Source organism: Dendropsophus ebraccatus, chromosome 10 (assembly GCF_027789765.1).
Source record: "Dendropsophus ebraccatus isolate aDenEbr1 chromosome 10, aDenEbr1.pat, whole genome shotgun sequence".
Classification (NCBI taxonomy): Eukaryota; Metazoa; Chordata; class Amphibia; order Anura; family Hylidae; genus Dendropsophus; species Dendropsophus ebraccatus.
The window spans coordinates 23,119,224-23,133,024 of NC_091463.1; the positions used below are offsets into that span (position 1 = coordinate 23,119,224).

At 42.9% G+C, this 13,801-nt stretch overlaps 1 protein-coding gene across 4 annotated transcripts in view; it reads left to right on the forward strand.

Annotated features, from left to right (window-relative positions):
• The first annotated feature begins 1,467 nt into the window (after positions 1 to 1,467).
• Positions 1,468 to 13,801, forward strand: part of WNK3 (WNK lysine deficient protein kinase 3) — an 80,806-nt gene continuing 68,472 nt past the window's right edge. The window contains exon 1 of one of the 4 annotated variants that reach the window (XM_069942902.1): positions 1,468 to 1,513. The gene's annotated coding sequence lies outside the window, so the exon portion shown is untranslated. Of the gene's footprint in view, positions 1,514 to 2,123; positions 2,139 to 2,297; positions 2,319 to 4,452; positions 4,581 to 13,801 lie in introns of those variants that run through there. The other 3 variants (XM_069942904.1, XM_069942903.1, XM_069942901.1) reach the window with 3 other exon arrangements.

Genomic DNA, 13,801 nt, shown 5'->3' on the forward strand with positions numbered 1-13,801 from the left:
GCTGTTTTGTTTTGCCCACGGCCATTTATGTTATTGTGAATATGTGCTGTTGTGTGCTTTTTACCTTGCAGGTGGAAGATGGGCAGAGTTAGTGTGTGTTCCCTCATCTCTGTCTACCATCCCTCACTTGCTTTTCACTCTGATTGTGATTAGAGATGAGTGAACCGGGTTCAGGTTCGAGTCGATCCGAACCTGAACGTTCGGTATTTGATTAGTGACGGCTGCTGAACTTGGATAAAGCCCTAAGGTTGTCTGGAAAACATGGATACAGCCAATGACTATATCCATGATTACCACATAGCCTTAGGGCTTTATCCAACTTCAGCAGCCACCGCTAATCAAATGCCGAACGTTCGGGTTCAGATCGACTCGAGCATGCTCCAGGTTCGCTCATCTCTAGTTAGCAACCACACTGGCAGGAAAGCTGACCCTTTCATTGGTACTAAAGACTAGAGATGAGTGAACCTGGAGCATGCTCGAGTCGATCCGAACCCGAACTTTCGGCATTTGATTAGCGGTGGCTGCTGAAGTTGGATAAAGCCCTAAGGCTATGTGGAAAACATGGATATAGTCATTGGCTGTATCCATGTTTTCCAGACACCTTAGAGCTTTAACCAAGTTCAGCAGCCCCCGCTAATCAAATGCCGAAAGTTCAGGTTTGGATTGACTTGAACCCGAACCCGGTTCGCTCATCTCTACTAAAAACTCCTCCCTGGTTGGAGGCGCAAATATAGTGCCCCCTGCCCACAGTCATCTACAGGGCTTCCTATACACGTTCCTGTGTTTCTAAACCAGCAACATAACACACAGAGAGGGCAATTCCCAAAGAAAAATGCCAAAGAAAAATGGACAAACATATACATATGTATTTTTCTGACACAGTTTTTTTTTTTAACTTATGGAGGTCCTTGAAAGGAAACATGGCAAATTTAGCATTTTGTAAAAACTCAGGCTGCGACTGAAGCCACTGTGGTTCTTTGATCATGTGATTGTGAGAAAAATGTATGACAAACAGGTACAAGGCGAGATTTATTGCGATGTCTTACGGTATTCATGTCCCCTTTTGCCCATAGCAACCAATCACAGCTGAGCTTTCATTTCACCAAGCTGAGCTGTGATTGGTTGCAATGGCCAACAGGGGATGTTCTTTCCTCATTCATGTATATTTATTTATATTTTACTTGTCTTTGCTACTGCGCAGCTATAGCCAGCAGGTACTTTTCCTTTGCAGTGTAGATTTTCAATTAAAGAGTAGACTTACAGTATTTTTTTATGTTCATTAAAACTGAGTAACATAAAAAAGCTATAAGTTATAAAAGCTATAACATAAAAAGCTATAAGCGATAAGTTTAAGTTAACTTAAAAAAAAAATGTGCATCCCCATACCATTGAGCGCTGGCTTCACCTGAAACTACATATTCCGGCAGCACCTGCGGCAGCGTCTGACGTCACCGAGCGTCCGCGCAACCTCGGTCTAACCCACTGCAGCTAGGAGGCCGGGAACGCGGAGGAGGTGAGTCGGGAGCGCGCCTGGTTGCTGAGAGCGCCCACACGAGTGCGCGCCTCACAGACGCTCGGCTACAGAGACCTTCTCATTGTCTATCCAATGGCCGGGGGGGCCTCGGCGGGCGGAGGAGAGAGGGAGAAAAAAAAAAAACTAAACATTGTAGCGGACGGGGACGGCCCCTGTAGTGTAGTGTAGAGCCGCTCCGGTTCCGCAGCGGCGTGCTGAGCGCCCGTCGTCTTAGTCTATTGTCCCGGTGGTCTGTCCTCCTCCATTCATTGTGTCGTGCTCCCCCGCATATTATTTACTGTCCGTTATCCGTTATTCCTCCTTATTTTATTTTCTCCTGAGGTAACTGTCGGGGGCGCGCAGGTGGGGTGAGGGAGAGGGGGGGGGTGTTGCGCGCGCCGGGCTCGTGTCCGCGCTTGTTGCTCTGTGTGTGTGTGTGATGAGCGGCGGGGAGACCCTCCTGTAACCGGCGCCCCCCTCTCCACATCCCCTCCTCTCCCTCCCCCCTCACTATAACGCGCTCTCCCCGGTGTAGTAGTTCTCCCTCCCTCCCTGACAGGACACAGCTGCCGGTGACGAGGAGAGGGGGGCGGCCGAGATCCGTTACCAGCAGCAGCAGCAGCCGGTGAGGACGGGGCGGGGTGTGCTGTGTGACCGGGCTGGAGTTGTGGCGGACATGTGTTGCTGGGAGTCCCGGTCATGTATGTGCTGCTGGGGATGAGGATGGAGCGCGGCTGCCATTGGTCGCTGGGCTGGATGGGAGAGTCTGTGTCTATGGAGAGTCGTGTCAGGAGTGGAGACCTATGTATGGTCTATGGATCTGTCTGTATAGTGTCTGTGGAACTGTATCTGTCTGTATAATATCTATCTATGGAACTGTATCTGTCTGTATAGTGTCTATCTATGGTCTATGGATCTGTCTGTATAGTGTCTGTGGAACTGTATCTCTCTGTATAGTATCTATCTATGGTCTATGGATCTGTATCTGTCTGTATAGTATCTATCTATGGTCTATGGAACTGTCTGTGTAGTGTCTGTGGAACTGTATCTGTCTGTATAGTATCTATCTATGGTCTATGGAACTGTATCTGTCTGTATAGTATCTATCTATGGAACTGTATCTGTCTGTATAGTATCTATCTATGGTCTATGGAACTGTCTGTGTAGTGTCTATGGAACTGTATCTGTCTGTATAGTATCTATCTATGGAACTGTATCTGTCTGTATAGTGTCTATGGAACTGTATCTGTCTGTATAGTATCTATCTATGGTCTATGGATCTGTCTGTATAGTGTCTATGGAACTGTATCTCTCTGTATAGTATCTATCTATGGTCTATGGATCTGTCTGTATAGTATCTATCTATGGTCTATGTATCTGTATAGTATCTATCTATGGAACTGTATCTGTCTGTATAGTATCTATCTAGATGTATCTATTTCCTATCTATTATCTATCTATCTATCTGCTAGTGTTCTCCAATCTGTGGCCCCCAGCTGTTGTAAAACTACAACTCCCAGCATGCCCTGACAGCCTAACTTGTAGTTTTACAGCTGCAGAGACAGCACTCCAGGTACATTGATCCAATGTAATGTGTATTGCACATCTATATATCTGTATCTACCTATATAATGCTCTGGTCTCCCACCTGTGTCTGTCTACCTGTTGTGAAACTACAACTCCCAGCATGCCCTGGCAGCCAAAGTTGTAGAGACTGCAGAGACAGTAGTTCAGGAACATTAATGGCATATAATGTGTATTGCTCATCTATATATCTGCCTTCTATCTGTATCTACCTATGTAATGCTGTGATCTCCCACCTGTGTGTCTCTACCTGTTTTAAAACTACAACTCCCAGCATGCCCTGACAGCCTATTTTTCTTGGAGCAGGGGACCTTGGCTGTCCAGCTGTTGCAAAACTACAACTCCCATCATGCCTGGACAGCCAAAGCGTTAGCTTTGGCTGTCCAGGCATGATGGGAGTTGTAGTTTTGCAACAGCTGGACAGCCAAGGTCCCCTACCCCTGTTTTGGAGCTTGCTGGGTTTTGTAACAGTGAACCCTGATTTCTAATGTATAGATCTATCGATCTCCTATCAATCTATTATGTATATTGTATATCTAGGGTTTAGACCTCAGGTGTCAAACATGTCACCCACCTCCAGCCGTTGCAGAACTACAATTCCCATCATGCCTGGACAAAGTTTAACACCTGTGGTCTAGACAAATGTAAGTAATAGTTACATGCACCCAAGTACGTGTATACCTTCCCAGGTATATGTGAATGATCTAATATACGTACCAAGGACTATATATAGCAGTGTGTGTATATTCATTCATATTTACAGATCTGGCAGTCTATAGAGTAATCCACATGAGGGAATGCGTCATGTGAGGCTGGCACACTCCTGTACACACATACACATAATGGATGGCTCCCTCGGGGCTGCTTTATTAGTATTGACGTGGGTCTAGAAGCTTGCGCTGTACACATGATGAATAATGAAAGTTTTTTCATCCTTCTCTGCACATTATGGGCTGTGCTGGTCTTCCATACATTCCCTATTACTGCCATGCCGTCAGCCGCTGGTGGGCACCCAGTCAGGCTTGTTCCCTGTTATTTCCGTAGTGTTGCAGGGCAGGCTGGCTGGAGCGGCTTTGTTCTTTTGCTGGGCTGGCTGTGTTTTTAATGCGTCCACCTTTTTAGCCTTGTATCTCAGCCTTGTAATGAATAAGTTATGTCATTTGCATTGATTGAGGTTGCTGGGTATACGGTGTGATTAAATGTCATTGGAGTTTAGATGATAACCGGTTTCCGCCGTCTGCCTTTGTAATTCACTTTGTGAACTGTTCTCTTGGTGCAGATAAAAGTGTTTGCTTGTGTGCCGGCTGACAAGCTCTGCCCGCGGCTCTGAGTTTTTTTTTTTTTTTTTAGATTTTCCGTATACTATCAGCGCGGCTTCTTATTTTCCAGCTCCTGTCGGCAGTGTGTACCTGATACAGGAGACACTGGTGATGACTGTGCCAGCTGCAGAGCCTCCCCCCTACCTGACTAACTTTGTTCATTGGTAATTTCCTCATGGGGTTCTCTTGGGAACAATCCTGTTTTAGTTTTTTGCTGCCTAAGTGAACACGTGTGCATTGCATCTGTAGCTCTCAGGAACTTTTTTTTTTTTTTTCACTTAAGGGGATGTTCACACTTACCGGATCCACAGCGTATTTTCTGCTGCGGATCCGCAGCAGATTTTATTTAAGTAACTGAACACAGCATCAAATCTGCACCATCAAATCTGCTGCGGATCTTCTGCAGATCTGCTGCGGATCCTGTAGGTGTGAACGCACCCTAAGGGTACAAACACACACACCGTATACGCAGCAGATCTGCAGCAGATTTGATGGTGCAGATTTGATGCTGTGTTCAGTTATATAGATCTAATCTGCTGCGTATCGCAGCAGAAAATACGCTGCATATACGGTGTGTGTGTTTGTACCCTAATGGTACGTTCACACCTACAGGATCTGCAGCTGATTTTCTGCAGCAGATTTCATTAAAATAACTGAACACAGCATCAAATCTGATGCAGATCCTGTAGGTGTGAACGCACCCTGAGGGTACAAACCCACACACCGTATACGCAGCAGATACGCAACAAATACGCAGCAGATTTGATGGTGCAGATTTGATGCTGTGTTCAGTTATTTAGATCTAATCTGCTGCGTATCGCAGCAGTAAATACGCTGCGTATACGGTGTGTGTGTTTATTCCCTAAAGCAGTATTCCATCACAGCTAGTATAGTTATACTTTGTAGGAGTTAAATGTTTTTGCAAATACATTAATTTAGCAAACTGGTCTCCTTCTCCTGATATGCTGCTCTTTCCCTCCCATTGACAGCTCGTTGTTCAGGTTACCGACCACCACTCTGCTGTAAAAGCAGTGGTCTGGCTGGTGTGTATATATAGCTATTATGTACATGTATATTAATGGCTGGTGTATATGTAGCTATTATGTTGATGTATATTAAAGGAGAAGTCAAGCAAAATTTTTTATTAAAGTATTGTATTGCTCCCCAAAGGTTATACAAATCACCAATATAGACTTGTGAAGCCTTGATGCGGTAGTAAGTGCAGGGAAAAAAAGCCCCTTATATGCATTTCCCGTAATAATTGAATATTGGTGATTTGTATAACTTTTGGGGGGCAATACAATATTTTAATAAAAGTTTTCGCCAGACTTCTCCTTTAATGGCTGGTGTATATCTAGCTATTATGCTGATGTATATTATTGGCTGGTGTATATCTAGCTATTATGTTGATGTATATTAATGGCTGGTGTATATCTAGCTATTATGCTGATGTATATTAATATACATCTACATAATAGCTATATATACACCAGCCAGACCACTGCTTTTACCACAGAGTGGTGGTCGGTAACCTAAACATTGAGCTGTAAACAATAGGGGGAATGTGTACAGTACACAGTTTCCGCACAGATCCCATAGTGTATACATACCCTATGGGTATGTGCACACAGAGTAATTCTGTCGGAAAACTCTGTGCTCCATTATATGCTCCGGCGGATTTTGCTGTCCGCCCGAAGAATTGACATACCCTAAGAGGGAAAGCGCATATTAGGAGAAGGAGGCAAGTTTACTAATTGAATGTATTTGCAAAAACATTTAACTTGAGTCCTACAAGTATAACTACATTAGTTGAGATGGAGTACATGTAATACTTGAGGATTCAGTATCTTCTAGCTGCTTATGGGAATTTCTTCTTATTTCTTTGGTTTGATTTAATATGTCAATTTTCTTTAAAATTTTGTGTTTTCATTTTCTAGTTGACAAGCTACATAGCCATAATTAAAGGGGTTATTCAGCAAAAATCTTTTTCTTTCTAATCAACTGGTTTCGGAAAATTATATAGATTTGTAATTTACTTCAATTTAAAGTTCTCAAGTCTCCCCATACTTATCAGGGCTCTATGTGCTGCAGGAAGTGGTGTTTTCTTTTCAGTTTGACACAGTGCTCTCTGCTGCCACTTCTGTCCATGTCAGGAACTGTCCAGAGCAGGAGAGGTTTTTCTAGCAGTGCTGAGCTCAGCAGTGAACTGTCCGTTGACAGATTCTAGAGATGTTTGTCTTGGCTTTTTTGGGATCAATATAGGTAACAAAAGAAAGGGTCCCAACAGGAACCTATTGTCATGTGTTTGTACAAATGGGGAAACCCCTGTACAGCATTTTTACCCATGAGCACTTTTGCCTAGTTATGCAGAGATAAAGGAGCTAAGAATGTGGCACTACTTAAAGGGGAACTTACTGTCACAGTGAGAGATTGGTGATGGTCCATGAGGTCCCTCCTTAGCCAGTGGGTCTGGAGGATTTAGGGCGTTGTTGTTCAACCTGTCGCTCTCCGCCTGTTGCAGAACTGCAACTCCTATTATGCCTGATGCTTTTCACTAGCCGGGCCACAGGTTGGGGAACACTGGTTTAGGATGTCTTATAAAACTCCATGATCCTTTCACGTTATAATAAATGTTTATAAACCACCACATTAGTCACTGTGATCCTGTGTTTGTTTTTTGCCCTTTAAATACAGTTGTCTTTCAGGAACCTTAGAAAGATGAATGACAACCTTTATCAATAGCTGTACTGGCAGATCTGAAATAACTATCATTGTTTAACACCCTAACAGAATAGATGTATGCAAGGAATTGAGGAAGCTTTAGGTGGGAAGGATTGTTTACTTACATGGTGCTCAGTGGGTTACCGCCATTGAATTGCCTGTACAGCAAGTGGCTGTAAATACCCCCCCCCCCTTTGTAGATGAGAAATTATAGGTGTATATACTGCCTAGTAGTTAGAATGTGTCCATAGATCTCCATGAATGTATCTCGTCCATAGGGTAGCATGTGAATAAACAATCCTTTGTCGCAGAGATCAGCTGTCGGGGTGCAAAGTTTAACACGTTGCCTATTAGCTCGGGTGATGGGTCCATGTGCTCTGTTATTTGAGCCTTGCTGTCCACGCCTCTGCACTAGTGACACAGATGAATGCAGAGTAATTGCTATCATACATGTGTATTGTTACCTTCTCTATGATATCGCTGGCACAGTGAAGCCCATAGACATGTCCTCTATGGGGCTGCATGGAGTGGCTCTTACTGATTATGAGACCCTTCTGAATGGTATGTGTGTGGGGGGAAATGCGGCTTCTGGTTTTCTATATTGTTTCTCTCACAAATGGTAATCATTTCCTGACAGAATATGCATGCTCTCACAATTGTTTTATCTCTTCCTATTTGCATGAGCCATAACCTGTAGCTGAACTACATTTTTTTTTCCCTCTTTGGGTCTGGAGGGCATCAGATGAGCTCATACAGAATGAGAGAGAACTGGTCTAACTAGTATGTGAGCCTTTGCTTCCTCCGGGCTAGCTGCCTGTATTCCTGTGCACTGCCTTCCCTGCCCCAGTCCTCTGTCTTCCTGTAAGGACCCTCGCACCATGTGTGATCTGCCTGGGAGAAGGGTCACAAGACAGTAGTCTGCCCCTCAGAGATTAAGCGTGTCTTGGTATTTTCCCATGTCTGCAGTTCCGGTGTGGTTTGCTGCTTCCACGTGAGGCTAAGTAATTTCTTTTTCTGTTCTTATTAGTTTTTCCTTGTGCTTTAGTTGATAGGTTTCTGTATGTGATTGTTGTATGTTCCTCTCCTTCTGTGCCGTACAGGGGTGCTCCATGCCTTCAGCTCCTTTGAAACTACAATTCCCAGCTGCATAGTTGTGATGCTGGGAGTTGTAGTTGAAAGCCATGCCTCCTAGTATGCTCTCACAGACATGTGTTAGTTATATTGGGAGTTGTAGTTGCTCAAAAGTTGGAGGGCACATGTTTCCCATTGTTCTATTTTGTTCATAGTGTTTTATGTTAAATGATATGTACTGTGAGTGGCCTGTTTAGTACAGAGGTAAGGAAGACACTTAGTGATACCTGGAATAGATTTGTGGTTGAATGAGTGCGGTATCTTAGTATCTGTTGTATTATTCTTATCACTGTTGGTTTTGGAACAGGATTGCAGTATCTTTGGGTAGCTGCCTGCTCTTAGTCCAGCATTAACTCATTCAGTTTACTCCATACTTTACGCATGTATAAGCTAATTTTAATAGAATTTTAGTAAATGGATGTCAGGCTATGTGCACACTCAGTACTTTCAATTAAAAAAAAACTTCTTTTTTTTTCCTACAGCAAATGCACTTTGCAACCCAAACTTTTTTTATTGGGACAAATCAGCCAGCAAAAACAGTGTAAAAAAACACAAAAAAAATTTGACACTTTGAACAGTAGATGGTCTAAAAAAGGATGTTGCACCTAATTTTATAGCTGCAAATGTAAATAAAAATGAGAGTGAATGTGAATTACCAGCTGTTTTTCCACTGAGTAGAGTAGAATTCAATATTAAAAGGGGTATTTTTTTTATTTTTATCTGCCATTTTTGGGCTGTTTTACAGCTTAAAAACAGCCCAAAATACTGTGTGTAAACATAGCCTTGCTGCGGTTTCTGTGGCGACGCCTAGAGACATGGTTTTAATTGTATGGTCTGTCCAGGAGTACACGCTGATGGTCTGTCAACGGAATTGTTCTTTAGTAAGCATGCAAGAGTCTTTTCTAATACTGATATTTAAAGTGTACACAAGTACAGTATGTGTGTGTGTATGTATATATATATATATATATAATTAATATTATAAATTGTTTACTATATCTACTGGCCTCTGGACATGGGGATGGCAACCAGAATGAAAACCCCTAATAGTTTACATTGCTTGCTGTATTTGCAAGACTAGTTATTGATGCATTGTAGGGAAAAGTTTTTCAAGTTTCTTCTGCTTTTAGATTTTTTACAATTTGTAGAAAAAGATGGATATTAAAGGGGGGTTTCCTTGAGCTTAATTAAAATATGACTAGACTTTGGAACTGTCCAAAAATTCCCTAAAAATCCAGAAACCTAAAGCACCACCATCATTTCACAAAAATGCCAACAGTTTTCATGTGTAGGTGCCTGATTCATTGCTGGAACCAGCCAGGAGAAGCGCTTTACTTGCCTCAGCTAACATAGTTATACTTGTAGGCCTTGTAATTTAGCAAACTTACCTCTAGAGATGAGCAAACTTACAGAAATATAAAGCGAAGGGCTTTATCTCTGCAATCCGCTCATCAGCCAGCTGTCTTTTAACTCACTGTCACTCCATTCTGCTGCTCTCTGGATGATGGTAAAACCTGGATCCAGTCCCTGGAAACTGGGAGACGTTTCCCAGTACTGGATCCTGCTTTTCCCAGCACTCAGGGAGGAGCGTAACGAAGCGGCAGTGAGTTGAAAGGCAGTAGGCTGATGGACGGATAGGTCCTATTCCACAGGCCGACTGTGAGGAGCAAACTAGCGCTTTCAGGGTACAAACCCACACACCGTATACACAGCAGATACGCAACAAATACGCAGCAAATACGCAGCAGATTTGTTGGTACAGATTTGATGCTGTGTTCAGTTATTTAGATATAATCTGCTGCGTTTTTGCTGCGTGTTTGCTGCGTATTTGCTGCGTATCGCAGCAGTAAATACGCTGCTTATACGGTGTGTGGGTTTATACCCTCAGTGCTCATTTGCTCCTCGCTCCTCGTTCGCTGCCATCGCCATTACACGTGGTGGGGAGCTGCGGGAGGGCTGTCTGGGCGATCACTAGATCGTCCAGGCAGCCCATAGAGGACAGTATCTGTGTGCTGCCGCCATTCCTATTGCACGGAGCGACGGCAGCAGATCGCTGCTATTACAGTCGTTTGATTTTCAACATGGTTGAAAGACAAACGACTGCAACGATCAGCCAACAATGTCGGCTGATCGTTGCCTTCTATTCCACGGGGCGATTATTGGCCGAATACGGCCGATAATCATTCTGTGGAATAGGGCCTTTACTTTGAGAAATGAAAAATCTTTAATATTTATTTATTTTGATAAATCTGAACCATGGTGTTTTTTTTTGTTTTTTTTTGTAAGCAATGCTACAGAAGAAAAGAGAGCGGATAATACTGAAGACCAGTGAGCCTCAGTATAAGTCTAGGTTTACACTGCGTTTTTGCAAAAAAAGGATGCATTTGTGTGCATCCGTTTTGATGCGTTTTTCCATTGACTTCCATTGTAAAAAAAAAAAAAAAAAGGATCAAAACGGATCTGTTTTTTTACGGACACAAAAATGTAGCTGACACTACTTTTGTGTCCATTAAAAAAACGGATCTGCTTTGATCCGTTTTTTTTTTTTTGTTTGTTTGTTTTTGCAAAAATTGGATGGAAAAAACGGATTGCAAAAACCCAGTGTGAACCTAGCCTAACGTTTGTGTTTGTTACATCTTGCCGATGCAGCAGATATGATAAAGCTATGGTAAAAGTATCAAACTACAAACTTGCCAGGTGGGTTAATGGTATCTATAAAGAAAACCAAGCTGGTAGGGATAAGCCAGCAAAGAAGGGGAGAGGTTACCCTTCACATGTAGCTAAATATACTGATATTTTTAGGTAAAATATCATCGGATGTATAAGTCCATGCCCCTTTACATTAAGCCCCAGAATATGAGGTTTTTTTTGGTTTTTAAGTAAAAAAGCAGGTCTACACAATTGGTTTCCCCCTCTGTCTGAGTTTTAAAATGATACAAGTGACTTATGTTGGGGAAGCATTAAAGATCAGCCAGTATTGGCAGATAGTAAGTTTCTGCTGCCAGTTTCACCATTACCCTAGTTTCTATTGCTGCAGCTCTAGGCTGGGTTCACACTACGTATATTTCAGTCAGTATTGTGGTCCTCATGGCAACCAAAACCAGGAGTGGATTGAAAGTACAGAAAGGCTCTGTTCACATAATGTTGAAATTTAAGTGGATGGCCGTCATTTAATGGCAAATATTTGCTGTTATTTAAAAACAACGGCCGTTGTATTGAAATAATGGCTGTTACCGTTATATGGCAGCCTTCCACTCAATTTCAACATTGTGTGAACAGAGCTTTTCTGTGCTTTCAATCCACTCCTGGTTTTGGTTGCTATGAGGACCTGACATGAGGACCAAATACTGCCTGAAATATACTGTGTGTGAACCCATCCTAAAACCTTTAGGGTACGTTCACACGTACCGATTCCCAGCGGAAATCCGCTACGAGTCAAGGTCCTGGCAGGCCCCTGTGCATACATACAGCGGTCTGAAAGACCGGTGCGAGTATGTAATGAAGCCGCCCCCTTAACCCCTTCGGCTGCCGCTCAGCTCCCCCGCTGTCTGTATATACTTTACCTCTCTCCTTGCTGCACAGGGTCCCGGTGTCCTGCTCCTCCGCCCAGCCAATCACTGGCTGCGGCTGGGCAACACACTGATTGGCTGGGCGGTAGAGCAGGAAGCTGGGACGCCGTGCAGCAAGGAGAGAGGTTAAAGGGGTTATCCAGCACTACAAAAAATGGCCCTTATTCCCCCGCTCTTGTCTCCAGGTCAAATTCTGCTCATATTCCAGTCCTATTTTGCCAGAGCAGGAGTGGAATTTCAAGCAGAAATCTTTCCTCTTCAATTCCTCGTGAAATCCACGACAGTTGCTCAGTGTGCATATACTCTTAAAGTTAATCTGTCACCCACTGACTGCCTACCAAGCTGGTGGCACCATTAGATAGATCTCGGTAAAAATATTCAGAACATACCCTTTTTTTTTTTTTTTTTAACTTTTGTCTGTCTTTTTATTTTCATAAAAATACACTTTTTATTTGGGCTGTAATTAGTGTCAAGGGGCCGGGGCCTATCATTCCCTGGGCCCTAGCACCGCTACACCTCACTGTGCTGTATGCACACCTGTTACATAATCCGCCACTTGCACTATTTATACCTCACAGTGAGGTGTAGCGGTGCTAGGGCGCAGGAGCAATAGGCTTCTCTCCTTTTACACTATTAACATAAACAAAGGTGTTTTTTTAATACAATCTAAAAACAGGCAGTGATCAAAGGTAAATTCTGAATAATGCTTTTATTGATACATCAATATAAAAGAAATATTAGTCCTCTAGGTACCTCTATATGGATAAATATAAACAGCATAAATATTAGGCTATACAGGTACCTAGAGGACTAATATTTTTATTAAATTGCAGTTTCTATATTTGGGCCTTGAAGGTGGAATTTGTTAGTTAACCTCCGCATTCACTCCACATCTGTGAGCTGCATCATATGTTGTATTTTTTTTTATATATATATATATATATATATATATATATATATATATCTATCCAGCAGTGCCCCAAGCTCCATAGGCAGTCAGGGGTGACAAACTCTCTTTAAGGGTACAAATACACACACCGCATACGCAGCAGATCTGCAGCAGATTTGGTGGTGCAGATTTGATGCTGTGTTCAGTTATTTAGATCTAATCTGCTGTGTATCTGCTGCGTATCGCAGCAGTAAATAAGCTGCGTATACGGTGTGTGTGTTTGTACCTTCAGGGTAGCTTCACACGTACCGTATCGCAGATCCGCAGCAGATTTGACTAAATGAATGAACACAGCATCAAATCCGCAGTGTAAAATCTGCTGCAGATCTGCTGACGATCCGCAGCAGATTTGATGGTGCAGATTTGAAGCTGTGTTTATTCACACACTCCACTGTGATACGGTACTTGTGAAGCTACCCTCAAGGGGTTATCCCTTTAAAACAGTGCCATCTCTATCCCTGGTTTTGTGTGGCATGGCAGTTTAGTTCCAAACACTGCGATAAAACTACGTTGCAAAACCCATACCCTAACGCAGGGCAGGATAGGTGCTGTTTTTGGTGGAAAGTGAGCATGTGTTTCTTAGCCTGCATAACCCCTTTAAATAGCCAGAAAAAAAAACCACGTTTACCCTCCTTGCTCACCTGCTGTGCCTGCCATCTCCTTCAGTCCCTCACCACCCTGTACTACTTAGTGTCAAGTGTTGCACAAGTACCTGTCATCAGAAAATGATCTATTGTTTAGTCACATATTTTTAAGATTCTTTTTTAACTTTTATTTAAAGGAATCGTAAAATCACTATTAAAAGGAATCCTAAAAACAGTTTGGCTGCGAAGCCTAATAATGGGCTGTCATCTCCTGTTCTATAGAGATCTCTTCTCAGCAGTCTCCTCACTATCATCACCGGCAAGATTACAGTGAACGAGACTCTTCCCATAGAAGTCAATGAACATCTCCAGACAGATTCCTGCTGTAAAGCAGATCTTTTCATTTTAGCTCAGATAGCTAGTGCATTGAG